Source organism: Enhydra lutris, unplaced genomic scaffold (genome assembly GCF_002288905.1).
Source record: "Enhydra lutris kenyoni isolate GAN:26980312 unplaced genomic scaffold, ASM228890v2 scaffoldscaffold10, whole genome shotgun sequence".
Classification (NCBI taxonomy): Eukaryota; Metazoa; Chordata; class Mammalia; order Carnivora; family Mustelidae; genus Enhydra; species Enhydra lutris.
Window position 1 is genome coordinate 21,777,035 of NW_019154094.1, and position 11,334 is coordinate 21,788,368.

An 11,334-nucleotide genomic window follows, 5' to 3' on the forward strand; every position below is an offset into this window, starting at 1 on the left:
TACTAATAGCACATACAATACTATGTTGAAATGATTTGCTTCCTAATTTTTAGTCTTCCCTTTTAGTTTTAGTTGTAAGACTTCAGTGATAGGACCATTCATCTTCCTAAATCTAGCCCCTGTACACAGTATACCACATAATACAATAGCCACCAAGTAAAAGTTTTGTTGGATCAAGTGTAAGTAAACATCTTTAGTTTAACTATGTGACTACCAAAATGCTAAACATATATTATTGTTAATAATTAGAATGGCCAGCATTTATTAAGCATTTACTATTTGCCAATATGGAAGTAAAGCAATTCACATATATTAATTTTTTAATTTAAAAAATGATCCCATGAGATAATGATATTATCCCCATTTTATAAATAGCAGTACTGAAATTCAGAGAGCTTAAATGATTTGTACAAGGCCATAGGACCAAACCCACTTATTTTGACCCCCAAGCCACACTCTTAGCTACTACACTGGTCATAACAAAAAACCCACATAAAATGTAATTTTCCACCTCACGGTGCATTTATATAACTGTACTACTGCCTATTACTGGTTTTCTAGAACTTTGCCAGGTGGTCCCTGAACTTTTTTCAAAACTTTGCCAGAAAATTAAGTATCTTTCACTGATCCTCTCTGTGTTCCCCCTGCTAAAACTACAACAACCGCGCCCCCCCCCAAACTTGGGAATTAACTGATGATAAATGGATCAGGTTCCCAGAGAAGTCTCTCTCCTTTTCCAGTTTCTTATCACCTAAACCATGTCAGGGTCTACTCTGTGTTGGCCACTGCGACAGGTGCCATGATGTGATAAGATGAATAAGACTTGTTTCCTGGGACGCCTGGGTGGCTCAGTTGGTTAAGCGGCTGCCTTCGGCTCAGGTCATGATCCCAGCGTCCTGGGATCGAGTCCCACATCGGGCTCCTTGCTCTGCGGGGAGCCTGCTTCTCCCTCTGCCTCTGCCTACCACTCTGTCTGCCTGTGCTCACGCTCTCTCTCTCTCTCTCTCTCTCTAACAAATAAATAAATAAATAATCCTAAAAAAAAAAAAATAAGACTTGTTTCCTGACATCAGTGTACTCACAGTCTACTAGGGAAGCAGCTGCAGAATCACAATGGACTGTCATTGAGAAAGGCAGGTAGTGCTTTGGGTGAATGAGGAAGAGACACTCAGTTTTGCCCAAGAAAATCTTGAATGGTGGCCAACGTTCACCCAGGAGGGAAGAAAGAAGGGCACACCACAGAAAGAATATATGTGACATGTGCTTTAGAGTCCAAATCCAGGCTTTCAAAGTCCTTTGTAGGTGGCTCCTACCCCTGTCAACATGATTTAGAACCTTCCAGATAGAACTCTAGTAGGTCTGCCCTGGAACTTCAGAGTTCCAGGCATTGAGGCTACCATGGTACATATGTTTCCTCCACCAACACATGGAAATATTCTATTTATTTATTATTTTAATGTAGTGATTGATCATGGTTGTTGAAGGGGATCATGAGTTTTTGAGGATTTTAGTGCACCTTTTACATACCCTGAGGGTCCACCTTCTGAAATCAATGAATGCCTCACGAGCATATTCTCTCAGAACTGAGACCTTCAAAAAGAGGCACATAACTTCCCCAATTTCCTATGAAAGACATTATTCTAGTGTCCTCGAGTGACAGATGGTCTAATAATTTGCAAATACGTGCTCCTTACACTCTGGGGTCAGCTCTGTTTTACTTAAGGGTTTTCACTCACACAAGTACCATCTGGAGCCCACATCCTCTATCTTAGGCTTCAAATAAATCCCGATTTACCTCAGAAATATTTGCCAAGAGTCTGCTTGCTAGAAAAATTACCAGTTTATCCTCTTTGAGGCATGCCTTTGCAATATATGACACCTAGTAGGCACTTCATAAAAGTCCATAGGGATACTCTTAGGATGCTACAAAAGATACCTGTTGAGACAAAGATTTGGGGGGAACTGAAGCTAATTTTTTTCTTTTTCTTTCTTTCTTTCTCTCTTTTTTTTTTTTTTTTTTTTTTTGGTGTGCATGTGGGTTAGTGGGCAGTCTGGCAAGATTAAACAATTTTCTTTCAGCTGGAGCATCCTAATCCAAATTAAAGCTTCGTGTGCTGCATCAACATTCTGACTCAATACTGCTGAGGTTTCTTTGCCAAACATCTTTTCAGCTCTCAGAATCAGTCAGTCTGGGGCACATTTTGATCTGGTGATGTATGTATACAGAAGAATGGATGAATGCTTGAGGATGAACTTCAAATCTTGAAGGAATCATGTGCTATTGTGCTCTTTGAAAAGCCTGAGGAATACTTTTGTGGGGTCTACCCCAGAGCATGCTGGTGGCATGTTTGTGGCTAACACCTTGCAAAGGGGAATCTGGACGTTGTTGCTCATGTTTTCTCTCTGGAGCAAAAACCAAGGTGCATGTAAGGTTTCATCAATAATTCCAAGGTGTTATTCAAGCCCAGTCCTGGGTCCACTGCACCCTGGAATATACCTTAAGCATTTGAGCTAAATCACTGAGAAAGGCCAGGAAGCTAAACTACTCTTCTTTTGTGCCAGTCATTTAACCCCCAGGTGCTCTCAGTCCTGGCTAGCCTGCCGGGACTGGAAATGGGCCACTCCTGTCCTTTCACACTGACTTCAGCTTGAGAGCAGGAAAGCATCCCTTTCCTCTTCAAAGTGGACCCGGATGCAGATTCAACTAGTTAACTCTTTTTCAAACTTGATTAATAGTTCTTTAAGTCAATTCCTGGTAAGAGGTGGGTCTTGCACACATCATTTTTTTTTTTTTCTGTCAATAGGGAAGTGAGTAATTCCTAAGTTTTAGGCCAGGAAGAATATCTGGAACCTTATCAAGTTCATTACATCTTGGGGGAACAATTATAAATTTTTTTTTATAAATTTACCTAGGAATTTCATTATCTAACAATAATGTTTTTCCCATTTTTGTTTTTTAAAAATCGTCTTCTAAATCTTAAAACAGTAAAAGTGGGATAACGACATCTAAAATTTTGCAGAATACATTTCATTACTAAAAATCTTTTAATCATTTTCCTATATCCATAATTCCTAAATATTTTCAAAAACTTGATATGCAATGTCACCTAATAATCCACAGAATCCTCTTTGAGAAATGCTATATAAAATCAAACAAGGATAGTTATCAAGGAATTTAACAGAGAAGGCTCCATTAAGAAAGACCTGGGTTTGAGTCCTGGTTCTCCCACTAACCAACCAAATTATAATGACTAATACATGACTATCTGAAGTCATAACATTTATTGACCACCTGCTATGTAACAGGCACTTTGCGAAGGGTTTTGTGTGTATTAATTTCACTTGATCCTAGAACCCCATATGGCTGGTGCTATTAGTATTCCTACTTTGCAGATGAAGATATAGAGGCTAAGGAAGTTTTCCTGGCTTAAGCTCATAAGGCGAATCAATATGAACTTAACCTGGCCTGTGTCCACTCTACCGATTGAGTTCCCACCCTCCTCCTCTGGCTGTTGGAGACCTGGTTCCCTCACAACCTCCATCCCACCCCCACGACTAGCTTCCCTAACACTGGGCTACTTCTCATTCCCAGGCTTAACACCAATTCTAACACTCATCTCTCCTCTTCACCCTTTATGTTTTCCCCCAAATGCCACTTGTTCCAGGAAGCCTTCCTTGTACTCCATTATACACTCTCTTCATTATATATTCTCTTCATTCAAGTGCACATTTTCATTGAGAAAACTTATAGGAATTAGTTCTTTTTGTAACTCTGAGTTCATTATCCATCTCCCTCGCTAGACTGAGGCTCCAAAGTGTCCTCACATCTGTATTTCACCCAACAACGTGAATAAGTGACTCATTAACGACATGTCATTCTCAATTCTTTAGTCAGCAAAATGGTCAGTTCCTATTAGCTCATTTCTAAACCAGTGGCTTTCAGCATGACAAAAGGGAAGCACAAAAGATGCATGAAACTGCTACATTAAACTACAGGACTTTGGGTGGGTGACCTTGAGAAGGAGTGGGTTTTGAAAGTCATTCCATTCTCTGTTCCTTTTAGAACAGAAGCTTGAATCCATACACACCATTTCTGCTAAGAGAGTTAGTGGATGGCTGGGAGGGCATTTACACACCTTTTCCAGCAACATGAAGCTTTAAGTCCTTGGAACCGTCCCCAAACAAAAATTTGGTCTCAGCCCCCTAGCTTCTCCCACCCTGGTGAGTCAGGTAGAAGAGTGGGGTAAGTGGTCCTAGAGGGTGTTCTTCTAAAGTTCACGTTCTCCTGTAAGGCGCTCCATTGCCTCAGTTTACATGGCCAAATAAAGGAAATTCTGCATCAAAGCTTGTATTGAAAATTCATAATACAAATGAGTACATTAGTGAGGCTGGGAGGTCCTGCAGGGAGAAAAAGTATCTATTTCATTTTGTTCAGTTCCTAAATTTATTTGGCCATGTTTAGTCATAGCATGTTGTCTTGGATTAGACTGCACCAGAATCAGACCCTGAGATAAGGATTTAAGTACAAGAAGGTTTATTTAGGAGGTGAATTTATAAAAAGCCTCAGAAGCGGGGAAAGGAAGTGAGCTTGGAAAGGGAAGAAGGCCAGTCCAGGGGGTGTTAATGAACCTCCAAATTCACCTTTGGGGGCAACTGGAACTCTGCCTTGCTGGGGACACATGGGGCGGGCCCACCACAGAGGTGATCTGTCTCAGGAGTGAGGACGCTGGATTTTATTCACCAGCACTCATCGGTCACACACTGAGGGCTGCTTTGAGGGCCACTAGCTCCCTTCTACTTCCGGCCTGCTCTGCATGGCATCTAGAGAAAGATGGCAGGCAAGGATTAGCAGGTGCTCACAACAGACCACTGGTTGTCATACACAGGAACTGTGAGTGCCACGGGGAGATGGGTGCGAGCATATCTTCCACACCGGTGTCCCTCTTTACTTTTTGCTTTTTCACATAGGGCCCTCATTCATACCTGGTGGAAATAGTACTTGAGGACCAAAATTGGTTCACCGAGTTCCCAGAAGCTACCCTCTAGCTGAACACATGGAGTCAATGCTATGCTATAGTTGTAAAACCCCAAAGGGAATTCCTGAAATGCCACCAAATACCAAACATATAAATCTCCAGGCTCAGCAGAAAGAGCCTTGGGAGATCATAACTTTTGGGATGCTACATCAAAAAGCCACCTACGGATCCAAACTTAGAATCGGGTTCTCACTCAGGCTGTCTGCGAAAGAGAAAAGTTCTCTTTCCCACAGCCAAGGGCACAGCGGATGCTGTACTAACAGTGTCCTATGTATGGTGATGGCAGGCTGCATCTACAAGAAGCTAGGATTGTCATATGGAGGCACAGAAAAAGACACAGAGCTCTGAGGACCCCACTCGTATGGACTGTCTTACATTCTAGCAAAGTCAGACAATACAATACCAACAGACCAACAGAGAAAATGTTCAAGATGGTGGTAAAGGTTATAAGTCATTTAAAAGGAGAATGGGAAAAAGAGTAGCTGGGGAAGAATTACTTAAGGCTGAGTGATCTGGAATGGCATCTTTGAGGGGTAGAATATGACCTGACACCTCCTTGCTTCAGTGGAGGAGAGAGAAGGGGATTTCAGGACAGAAGAGCAAGTTCAAAGGCCCTGGGATGGGAATTTGATTGGGGTATTTAAGGACAGGGGCCTGGAGCACTCTGAATGAAGGGTAGAGTACTAACAGTAAGGTTGGCAAGGACGGTTATAGCTGGAGCATGCTGGGTTGAAATTTGGTGTGTTTTTCCATCTGTTTCACTGCTCTTAAGGAAGAAAAAAAAAAAAAACCCAAAGCATCAGAAAACATTTGCTGCGTACCAAATGATGCTCCCATGTTCCAGATTTCTGAGAAAACTAAGGAAATTCATCGAATTCTATCTCCAGGCAGCCATCCTAATGGTCTCATCTCATTTTTCAGCATCTCTCACCGAGATCTCAAATGGCCTCACAGATTAAAACCAGCCCCTAAAAGCTGAATGCTGACCTGCTCTTCCAAGGTCTTATGTCCCAGTCCCAGAATGCAATAATGTACAGAAACAGGGCACAGTGTTGCTAGGACCCACTTCTTGCTGGGAGGAAGTCTGCTGGGTCTATGCCATCTGGTCTAACCAATGGCTTCAGTTCAGCCCCTTGAGGCATACCCAGGATGGCCCCTTCTGGACTGCCATTCACTGACTCTGTATGAGGGATACCCAGTGGTGCAGCCACAAGGCTCACTCAGGTTGTCCCCTGAGGACGATACTGTGGAGTCCATCTCAGGACTTTGTAAGGCTTTGTAAGGCAAGAGAAGGCTGCTTCTTCACTCTTGGCAAAGCCAGGGGCAGGAGATGAGGGGAAAGAAGAGGACAACTCTTGGCCTTTGGGGACAGGGACATCACAACGGAGGACTCTGTCATCCTGCAGGAGCCGGGACAGACCTCAGTTTTATCCCACAGCTGGTTACTGGGCACCAGATGGACGCAGACAGAGCAGGGCTCTCCTACGGAAGTGAGTAAAGCCTGGGCCCTGCCCTCAAGGGGCTACCCTGGAAGAGACAGAAAGCTGGCTACTCCTGGTCATACCAGGCAGAATGAAAGCAGGGGCAAAAGGGATATTCAGAGAACTTCAGGAGAGTACGGGGAAGAGAAATTAATAAGCTCACTGCCTTTCTTTGGCTTGACTTTATGGCTCCCTTGTCACACTTATGGCTCAGGCTTTTTTAACTAAGGGAAAGGTGACAGTACATCAGGCAACAACAGAGCACTATTGTCAAGAGATGAGGGGAAGTGAGAAGGACAGGAAAACAGTTCATGAAGAGCTGGAACAATATCCTCTATTCTGCAAAATGACACAGCTCTGAGGGCAAGGTCCTGAGAGATCTTCTCACAAGAGGGTTCTCTCTCCCACTCTCACTGCCTTCACCTTGTGCTTCTGCTGTTCCCTCTGCATCTGGGTCTTTCTCTCAAGATCTTGTTTTTAACAGACCCCCTAGACAGACAGTCTGTTGGGTGTGAAGATCAACTCTTCCACTTACACTTAACCTTGGGCAGGTCGCTTCACCTCTATGTGCCTCAATTTCCTCATCTGTGACAGGTGGATATTAAGAGGACCTACCTTAAATGGACTTTGTGAAGGTTAAATTAGTTAATACACAGAGACAGAATGACGCTATTTCTACCATGAGGCTGGGGTTCCCTACCTGTGGTCAGGGTAGTAGGCTCTCGTGGACAAAATGGCTCTTTACCAATTCCATTTACTTGGAAGGCAACTAGGGATATTAGAAGTGCAAGGTCTCCTGAATGCTTAGAATCTCTTAGATTCCTTTCTTCTATATCACAGCATGTTTCAAAACAAATTTTAAAACTTACTTCCTATCATAAAATAATACAGGTTCATTAAAAACTGTTTAAGAAGAAAAAAATGGGGCACCTGGGTAGCTCAGTTGGTTGAGTGACTGCCTTCAGCTCAGGTCATGATCCTGGAGTCCCAGGATCGAGTCCCACATCGGCCTCCCTGCTCAGCAGGGAGTCTGCTTCTCCAGCTGACCTCTTTCCTCTCATGCTCTCTCTCATTCTCTCTCTCTCTCAAACAAAAAGTCTTAAAAAAAAAAAAAAAAGAAAGAAAAGAAAAAAAATAGTCCAACAAATAGCAGATGAAAATTACAGAGTAGAGGACATATGATTTAAGGGCAACTCTCCTGACCATAAAGTAATCCTGCTTAAGCCATGTGGTTTGTACTGCGCTGACCTTGCTGCAGGACTGGGCCAGCAGACTGGGCTGACTCTCTCCTGGGACTTCTGCTGGAGCTACTGAAAGACACTCTTTTCTTCTGGGACCCACAGGACAAAGGATGAATATGTTTGAAGATTCTGATGGTGAAGACTAGAGAAGAAAGCAGATTCTAGCTTTCTGGGAGAATAGAAAGAAACATGGAAAATGCAAGCTCTCCAGGGACAGGTGAGGACCTAGATCCAGCAATACCTGAAACTATAACATTTATTTATTGGCCAAAAAATCACATGAGCCAATATATTTCTTCTATAGATTCTTTTCACTTCAACTAGTTTCGGCTGAGATTCTGTTAGTTGTAAATGAAATAATTTTGACCAACCATCCAGAAATAACCACATTTGCATGTATGTATACTTCCTTCAAGTCTTTCTTTCTCTTTCAAGCTCTCTGCATAGTTTTTTTTGTTGTTGTTGTTTTGTTTTGTTTTGTTTTTTAATGAGAGGGGATCTTAACCTACAAATTTTAATATTTTTTTCCTTCCTGATCCTGTTACAAAATTTAGTATTTCTGGTTAGCATCTAAGTCTTTTTGAGAGAGGACAGAAGAAATTCTGCTGCCCCCACACCCTCCCCTGTTGCTCTTCTGCCCCCTGGAAGGTATTTCAGAGGGCAAGGGGCTATCCTATGATATTCGTGGATTGGCAGCTCCTTCCATGCTCCGTTCTATAGTACCGGGCTGGAGACCATCAGCTTTGATAGAGACTTTGGCCTTAGGTCAGCTTGGACTCTTGCCTAGTCTTTCAAAGCACTTTCCTTTTAAAGCCTCCAAACCCAGCATTTTCCATAAACATCTTACTGCCTTCTTTTTTTATTTTAAGTAGAGAGAAATTCAAGGGTGAGCATGCTGTATATTAATGGTGGTCTAGAGACTAGCAACATGGACCAGAGTTTCAGGAATCCAAAAAGAGATGCCCAGAATGCATTTGACTGCCAAAGAACCATTTGGGGCATAATTGAAAATTGAAATGCTGTGATGACATGGTCGAAATTATACCTGCGATTCCTAAAGAAAATCAGAGGTGGAATAGCCTTTGCTCTGTAATTGGCATGCTCAGATAACGCGGACTGCAGAACATTTGCTAGTAATTCTGCTGCTGGCTTGCTTGGCTTATAGCTCAAAAATAACAGTGAAGTTTGTTTTGCTAATCTCTCCTCTGGATTTGTGAATTATTTGTTTTCATTATCTTAAACATAAACTGGAAAGAAAAATCCAACGCAGGGGGAATTTTTATAAGACAGAACACTCGCGTTGTCTTTGGATATGGATGCCACACTTAATTTAATAAAAACCAAAGCAGACCACGTTGGAAGCTCTAACAGAGGAATGTGTTTATAATGAGGGAAGTGCCATAGGTCAGAAATCAAACATGGGCTTTGAAACTGTGGATTACGGTCATACCCACTGTTTCTTATTCTGCGGGGCGCTTCTGAGCAAGTCACATCAGCTTCCCGGGTTGTGACTGCCCTCCTCTACCTCGAGCAGCAGCAATCATACCAGCTCTGCCCATCTCAGAGGCAGTGAAGAACTCAGGAGATCTTAGAGGATTAAGATTTCTTTTACAAACACAAAACTATAACACTGTTCTAATATTCAGATAATGTTCTCTAGAATTTTTTTTAAATTTATTTATTTATTTGACAGAAAGAGATCTCAAGTAGGGGGGGAGGCAGGCAGAGAGAGAAAGAGAGAGAGAGAGAGAGAGAGAGGAGGAAGCAGGCTCCCCACTGAGCAGAGAGCCCAATGCGGGGTTCGATCCCAGGACCCTGGGATCATGAGCTGAAGGCAGAGGCATTAACCCACTGAGCCACCCAGGCGCCCCTGTTCTCTAGAATTTACAGAGAGCTCACACATCAAACAGACGATGTTGTTGTAATTTTGAGCCATCATCCCCACTCTGTAGATTACAGATGTCAGCTACTGGAGTAGAAAGAGATTCAGTCTTAGAGTCAGGGAGTCAGAGAGTTTAACCTCAGTCCTGGCTGTGTGACCTTATGCAAGTTAGTGACCTCTTTGGTCTTGGATACATCCTGTATGCAAGGGGGATGAAGAAACACCTGACACCTGCCTAGCTGCCTGCAACCTTTCTGCTAGAGAGCAGGAAACATATGTATATACAGTAAGCAGTCCCAGTCAAGTATGAAGGTCAAATAGGCTGATAGACGAGTACAGCAATTATAATAACATTGTAATAGCTGTTTTTTTTTTTTTTTTAAACCAATGTCTCTGCCTTGGGTGCCATTCTAAAACCTTTACATGCATGAGATAAGGGACGCTTGTAGCAGTTCTGTGAGGAAAGGGCTGTCATTCTCATTTTATGGATGAGCAAACTGAGGCACACAGGGATGCAATATCTTACCCAAGGCCATCCAGCTAGTAAGCGGCCCCATTGCGGTATGGCGCAGGAAGTCTGGCTCCAGAGCCTGCCCTGGAAAACATTATACTGCATTGTATCTCTAATTGCTACTGTGTATTGAGTGCTTACTGTGTGAGCTTTTTCTTCTAAGTGGTTTACAATGATTAAGTCAACGTTCTCAGCAAACCTTGGTTAGAGTTTTAGTTTAGTTTTAAAAAAATGATGCCCAGTGAAAATTGTCAGATAAATGACAATTTCATATTATAAGTATGTCCCATGCAATATTTGGCATATACTTATGCCAAGAAAATGTTTGTCTGAAATTAAAATTGAAATTTAATTGGGCATTCTATATTTTATCTGACAACCCTACCCTGAGAGGATGTGGGAACTAACCTAGTTCCTTATACTGAGTGGACTTCAGAAAATAGTAATCTCTATCATTATTGGTATTTTCAGGTTATTCTTTCTGATATCTGCTTTCAGTTGTTCCTCTAGCCAACTAAAATCAGAAGCTATATGCATAAAGAAAATAATTGTGATATATTAATAAAATAAATTAATAGTGCTTCTGGAACTCTTTCACAGAAATTGTCTAGTGATGGAGGCTCATGGTGATCCTGTAAATATTATGCCTATTTAATAATGAGAAAACTTGGAGCCATTAAATAATTTGCCCTAGGATACAGAAATTTAAAAAAAAAAAATCTAAATTAGAAGGAGCCCATGGGTGGCTCAGTCAGTTAAACATCCAACTCTTGGTTTCAACTCAGGTCGTGATTTCAGGATCATGAGATCGAGCCCCACACTGGAGTCTGCTGAGTGTGGAACCTGCTTAAGATTCTCTCTCTCCCTCTCTCTCTGCCCCTCCCCCTGCCCAGTTCACACATGTGTCTGCTCTCTATCTTAAAAAAAGAAAGAAAGAGGGGAGGAGTCAAGATGGCGGAGAAGTAGCAGCTGAGACTACTTCAGGTAACGGGAGATCAGCTAGATAGCTTATCTAAAGATTGCAAACACCTACAAATCCAACGGGAGATCGAAGAGAAGAACAGCAACTCTAGAAACAGAAAATCAACCACTTTCTGAAAGGTAGGACGGGCAGAGAAGTGAATCCAAAGCGACGGGAAGATAGACCGCGGGGGGGGAGGGGCCGGCTCCCGGCAAGCGGCGG

General features: G+C 42.5%; 1 long non-coding RNA gene across 1 annotated transcript in view; it reads left to right on the top strand.

Moving 5' to 3' along the window:
- LOC111143965 overlaps window positions 1-11,334 on the top strand; it is a 312,577-nt gene that overhangs the window by 275,745 nt on the left and 25,498 nt on the right. Inside the window, exon 3 of the long non-coding RNA XR_002640350.1 lies at window positions 7,861-7,975. This is a non-coding gene — a long non-coding RNA (uncharacterized LOC111143965). The remainder of the gene's footprint in view (window positions 1-7,860; window positions 7,976-11,334) is intronic.